The sequence below is a fragment of the Callithrix jacchus genome, chromosome 2 (genome assembly GCF_049354715.1).
Source record: "Callithrix jacchus isolate 240 chromosome 2, calJac240_pri, whole genome shotgun sequence".
Taxonomy (NCBI): Eukaryota; Metazoa; Chordata; class Mammalia; order Primates; family Cebidae; genus Callithrix; species Callithrix jacchus.
In genome coordinates this window covers 102,849,658-102,855,885 of record NC_133503.1, presented here as the reverse complement: position 1 = coordinate 102,855,885, position 6,228 = coordinate 102,849,658, and the positions used below count along the sequence as shown (strand labels likewise).

Here is a 6,228-nt window from a genome sequence, read left to right as displayed (position 1 = left end):
CATCTTGTACATGAAACAGGGTCAGATCAGGCCGGGCCAGGTCATTGTCCCCAGTGGTAGTTATCGATGGAAAACAATGTCACAGGCAAAGAACCATGGACCAAAGAATTCCCCCTACCTCCCATATCCCCATACCCTAAAGACAGATCATGCACTTTGGCCATGTATAGAAAAGCAAAAGTAAATAAAACATCCCTTGATTACTAATCTCAAACTTCAGGCAATGTGTGAATGAGATGACCTGGAGTACAAGCAGAACTCCACATTCCTCAGCAGAAACCTAGCACCATGCGTATTTTCGTCAATGTAATACATTAGATTGCATTTAATTCAGAAGCCAGACTCTGATTTTCTGTAAAGTATTTTCTATTCTTCCATTAGCCCACCCTGTAAAACAACAACAATTAAAAAACAGAAAAAAGAACCTCTAGACCTTTCATTTTGTTTTCCAGAAATATTGCCAATTTTGCCAGGTTAAAGCCAAGATTCACCACCGCCTGTTCCCCACCAACCACACCAAAATCTGAGCAAAACTATAGTTTCAGACGTGACAAACACATTGCAAGAAGAGTCAGAACAAGCAAGTTATGGAAACAGGAAAGTATTTAAAACCTTGAATAAAATATCCTTGAAGCACTTAAAACACACACACACACACACAAATTTCCAAGTCAAAGGGCACATCAGAAGTCCTCTTAAGGAAATATAATTTGACAACGGACTGCCCAGTAGAAATTTACACATTTATACCATTGGTAAAAGCTGTTCACTAGGTGCAGAACAGCTAGACTCCAAGTTCATGGAAGAAACCACCTCTTCAAATCTCAATAGAAGGTTAGAAGGCAGTTGCCTGTAGGCTTGGCTTTAAATCTGCCAAGCTGGCTTGAAGGGCAGCTCATTTTTTTTATACAAGTCTTCATTCAAATACAAAATGAGACCCAACTGTCCCTTGCAATTACATTTCAGTGGCTTGAGCTGGGTGTTTGTGTTTTTTCTAGGTGATTAATAGTGCTCACATTTAAATGGTCACAGTCAGCCTCAGCAGTCATTAACACCCCATTAAGATGGATGAGAAGAACTTTGCACCTTTTGTTTCAGTCTGCTGGGCCCTGGACTTAACAAAACAGCGAGGCACTGATTTAGGAAGGGAAGATTATCTGTATAACCAGACAAGCTAAAACTTCCTTTAAAAACAAACAAATTTTCAAAATCCCTTATAAAACCTTATTTTTGGAAACACTCCTCAAATATCATCTTAAGACCATTAAGCCCAAAGTTTCCCTGTACCTGAATTTATGCATATATTTGGCATGGTTCTTCGGTAATGTTTACAGAGCTCTGGGTTTCTTCATGACTGTTGCCTTTGCTCAAAGCCTGTAATTATGATCGGGAGACTTCTGTTTCTAAGGAAAAGCAATAGTAACATGAGTATCAAGTTGCCTTTGAGGAAAAATACATTAGTGAAACTCTATGTGTGACAATCAAAACACTGGCTCCATTCCTCCCAAATGGTAGTAGGAACCTCTTGTATTTGGAAAATTGAAGTAAGAGTTAATTGGTTCTATTTAAAGGAAAACAATGAAGAAGCTAAAAGTCTACAGCAGTATGCTGCCCAAGATTTTGTTTAACCACCAGAGTGGTCACTGACACTTGGTATTTTTAATTTCTCCTCAAAAAGCATTCTCTCACGTGCATCCAGTATGGTGACAGTGGTGAATTTGTAGCAAAACCACTTGTTCACAAACTTGCAACACAGAGTACTTCACCTTTTTGTGTTGAAGTCCTCACAGAGACAGTACGATATGCCTTTAATTGATAGGTCTGTTCTTGAACAGGTGGTCAGTCAATCAACATGGTATAACCATTGTTACCATTTTGACTTATCAATTAAGAAAGTTAATTTATTGGACTAAAAGTTATTTATGCTATTGCCTGTTATCTTCCATTGAAGCAGGTATTTTTCAAATCATACAGAAAAGTATATTTTTAAAGCAATGACAGCATGCATATCTTAACCCAGTCACATAAAAGTTCAGAATCCATGTGCATCTCACATCCTTCACCTGAGTATTACACATACACACACGCCTGATATTTTCTTGTTATACTTTTATGTATTATAGGAAAAGTTTTTCCCAAGGAGCAAATGTAGCAGTGTAACTTCAACATTTTAACAAGTTATTTACACCCAATTTCTACAGAAGGCAAAAGTTCTTTCTTCTAGCCATTTGAAGATCCCAATAGTTTTAAAAATTATTAAATTCCGATTCATCCCAACTTTTAAAATTATAGTTAACCATTTTTTTCTTCTCTCGTATTTGAAGGACTGTCCTGCTATCAAGGACCAATCCCTCTACTAATGTTGTAAAATTCATCCTCCTCATCCTCTCTAGGATTTCATACCCTTTTTACTGCATCATCAATTTCTTTCTCTCGATTGGATCTTTCCCATCAGTACACAAGCCTGCTGTAGCAAGAATGCCCTCACCAGATATCAGATCTGCTGGCACCTTAATCTTGGACTTCCCAGCCTCCAAAACTGTAAGAAATAAATGTGTGTTACTTAAACCCATTTATGGTGTTCTGTTCTGGCAGTCTGAATTAAGACAGATCTCATATCGCCCACCAATTGTCACTCCATTTCTCTGCTGCAATTCACAGGAAAAATTTTCAAAATAAATTCTCACATTCTAATCTGCCATTTTTATTTCTCCTCCCTCCAGCCCCATTTGTTTTCTGTCCCCACCACTGCACTGATATTGTCATTGTCACAGCACAACCAGTAAGCTCCATATTATTAGTTCTCTAATTTCTTCTGTGACCTCATCCTAACTGGGTTCTCAGTAGTGTTTCACATGCTGTCTAATTTTCTGTTTCTGGAAACACTCCCTGCTCTCCACCCTGTGTGATTTTCCTACTTCCCTGGTCAGTACTTCTCAGACTCCTTTATTGGTTCTTCAACATCCACCTGACATCTCATTTTACAAAGGTCCAAGGCTTAGCCCTGTGCTTTTTATCATCTTTTAGATGGAATGATAGATAATAATACTTGAGGTGAACAAGGAAAATCTTCCTTGAGAAAGAAACCATTCTGCTCATTCTCCATCTTCTTTGGCTGAGGAACCAAACACAGAAGCCAAGGTAGCTTACTGTGGCAGGAAGAAAATCTGTAGGGTATGGTATTTAGAAAGTGGACGTGAGCAACAGTGCTAAATGCAACCAGCAATGAAGTAAAATGAGCATTGAGGTGTGTCAATTGAATTTTTCAACATGGATTATTAACAACCTTAGAGAGAATTCTTTGGGGCAATGGGACAGAAGGCAGCTGAGAGTGGATAGAGCTGCAAGTGAGAACAGAGCAGAAATAAGGATAAGAGACAATTGTTCAATGACTAAGTAGTCACATGCTTTAAAATTCTTTGGAATAAGCAGTATGATTCATATGTGTATGTAAGTTAACTTTAATCAGACCTCAGTAGGAGGTTAGTTAGCACTTAGAGGAATATCATCAGGAATCCAGTCTTACGGAGGCACTAAGACAAGTGCTTCAAATACTATCTCAATCAACCCCAGATAGTTAATTACCTTAATGGATGTTGGAAATAAATTTTCTTTTGTGAAATGTTCATGATATTTGGGAACAGAAGAGATTGTGTGGGTTCTAACTTCTCCATCTGAAAGAAATTAAAGAACCTAGCAAATCTAAGAGCCTAACACCTTCTAACCACAGCCTAGGTCTGCAACCCCTGTGTCCTCCACACATACGGGGCTCTGATGCCCCATCCAGTTAGAAGTCCCACAGAATATCAGATGTCACTTTAGAGTAATTATTTTATGCAAATCCCAAAGGACAGCAATTAAAGTCTTCATTGATTTTATAGGAACTGGTTTTATACATTTTGTGTCTATTTTCTATTAGCAATAATCGCACCTCGGATAAACCTCATTGGCTACAATACTGCCACTGTGCAAAGCTATTTTTGTGTCTATTTTCTAACAGATATTGGTATAAGTAGCAGATTTCAAACTGAGACTTGCATCCATTGTAACACACTACCTGAAAGCACAATTACAAGGAGGAGCCATAAATCCTTCTCTACCTCTAAGGATCAGAAAATACCAATGTTTACCAAAATACCCTGTTTTCGAACTGCAAATTTAGCTTGAGGTCATGTGGTAGCAACTCTTTAGAAAAGTGTAGCTGTGAAAGGAAAAAGAAAGGCAGGTAGTAGATAGATGAAGGGAGAGCCAACTAGAATAAAGAAAGTGGTTTTGGAGGGCACAGTGGCTCAGGCCTGTAATCCCAGCACTTTGGTAGTCCAAGGTGGGAGGATCACTTGAACCCAGGAGTTTGAGGCCAGCCTGGGCAACAAAGTGATACCCCTTCTCAAAAAATAAATAAATAAATAAAAGGAAGAAAGAAAATATCAGCCAGCGGTGGTCCCAGCACACCCTGTGGTCGCAGCTACTCAGTAGGTGGGAAGATCCTTGTGCCCAGAAGTTCAAGACGGCAGTGAGCCACTAGACTCCTGCATGTGCTATAGGACAGGGCAAGCCCCTGTCTCAAAAAAAAAGAAGAGGAGGAAAGAAAAAGGCTTTTGTGTTCATTTTTGTTTAGTTGTTGTGTTTCTAAATGGAAGAAAAGGAAGAGAAGATCAGAGACTTAAGACACAGGAATAAAATGAGAAAGAATAGTGAGTGGCAGCCAAGAAGCAGAGGAAGAAGGGACTTAAACAGAGGGAATGATAGGCTTTAGAAACATCAGGCTCCCTCCCACAGTAAACAGAGGGAAGGAAATGAGGACAAGGCAGTGGTGGGTAGCTTTGCAGATTTTATAGCAGAGATTTGAAGATCTTACCTATTTCTCCCTGAGGTGAAATACAGGTAAAATCATTCTTTGAGGATAAGTGGAGAGGTAGATAATCTACAGATTTTAAATTCTCCAAATATAGAATTGATCAATGGAACTCAAGTTTAATATCTAGAGTTTATGGTGCCGGTTATTCTGAAGCTATCAAGATTGTGCTTGTATAAGAATATAAAGGCCAAAAAAAATCTGAATTCACCGTGAAATTTTATTTTGCTTTTTCCTAGAGTTTCCTTATTTCCAGTGCTCAAAATGGAGAAGGTGATTTAATCAGTTCATCTGAGAACTGGATCACTGCCTAGTAAAAGGGAGTATGATGTCCATTACAACATAAATACCTCAGTAAAAGGCTGTAGTCACTCCTGTAGCCGCATCCGTATTTCAAGGGAGTTAGGGGAAAGAAGGTTGATATAAAGAGTATTAAACTCAACTTTTTTCTTTTTGCTTTGCTTGCCTTATTTCTTAAGTAAAGTAATTTGGGAACAGGGACCTGCTTTCATTTACCTGGTTTTGCATTTGTTTCAAACCAGCTTTTGGGTTATTGTTTGTTTTGCAGCTGTCATTCTAACTTCTCTTATTCCATTTCAAAACCAACATTTTAAGTCATTATCTTTTAGATGCCAGTCTTATGGGAAAGTACCTGCTATAAATTGCCAGAGAGCAAAATTTTAGTTTCTATACTACTATTTTCATATTAAATGGAAATACTGGTTAGTATACCAAAAAAAATTCTTTTTCTGTTTTCTTCTTAACTTTGTATTCTATATGAAGCTCCAGAAAACCAGTGTTTGACAGAGAGGTTATACACAAAATGCAAAGGTTAGAAAGTATGTGGATTCCCACTACATATGGTCTGGGGTTTGGGTATTATTGAGACTTAGAAATCTGGAGTATTTCGTCTTGATCCTAAAGTCCCGTGGAATGCTTTGGGTGTCTCACCACATGGTGGAAGAGATGGGAGAAAACTGGCAGAGGCGCTCCCTTCTCCCCAGTTTAACTGATTGAGACAGGGCAATTTTGCTGGAAGAGTCTGTTGGCAATCTGTAGGTCTCAGCTTGCTCCTCTATGCCTTGCTGCGAGAAAGAGCTGTTGGAAGAGAATCAAGGCATGAAACTTTTGCTGCTCTGGTTTAAAGCTTATGAAAGCAAATGATCTCCAGGGCACTAATCCTTTCACCTTAGTAAACATGCAACAAATCTACACGAAAGGAAAGCTGAAAGACATCCCATTTCTCCTCCTGCAGCAACTCAGGCTCCAGACTGACTAATAGGTGTCTCATGAGTCTCTGCAGGAGGAGAAACGTCGTAAGAAAACAAAAAAGACAGAAGTTGGAGGGTAAAAAAAAATCACGAATTCCCATA

General features: G+C 38.7%; 1 non-coding gene across 1 annotated transcript; it reads right to left on the bottom strand.

The window, feature by feature from the left end:
* Positions 1 to 3,841: 3,841 nt before the first annotated feature.
* LOC118151758 (U4 spliceosomal RNA) lies at positions 3,842 to 3,976 on the bottom strand. Its single transcript, XR_004740171.2, has one exon. It is a non-coding gene; the product is annotated as a U4 spliceosomal RNA (small nuclear RNA).
* Positions 3,977 to 6,228: the final 2,252 nt, after the last annotated feature.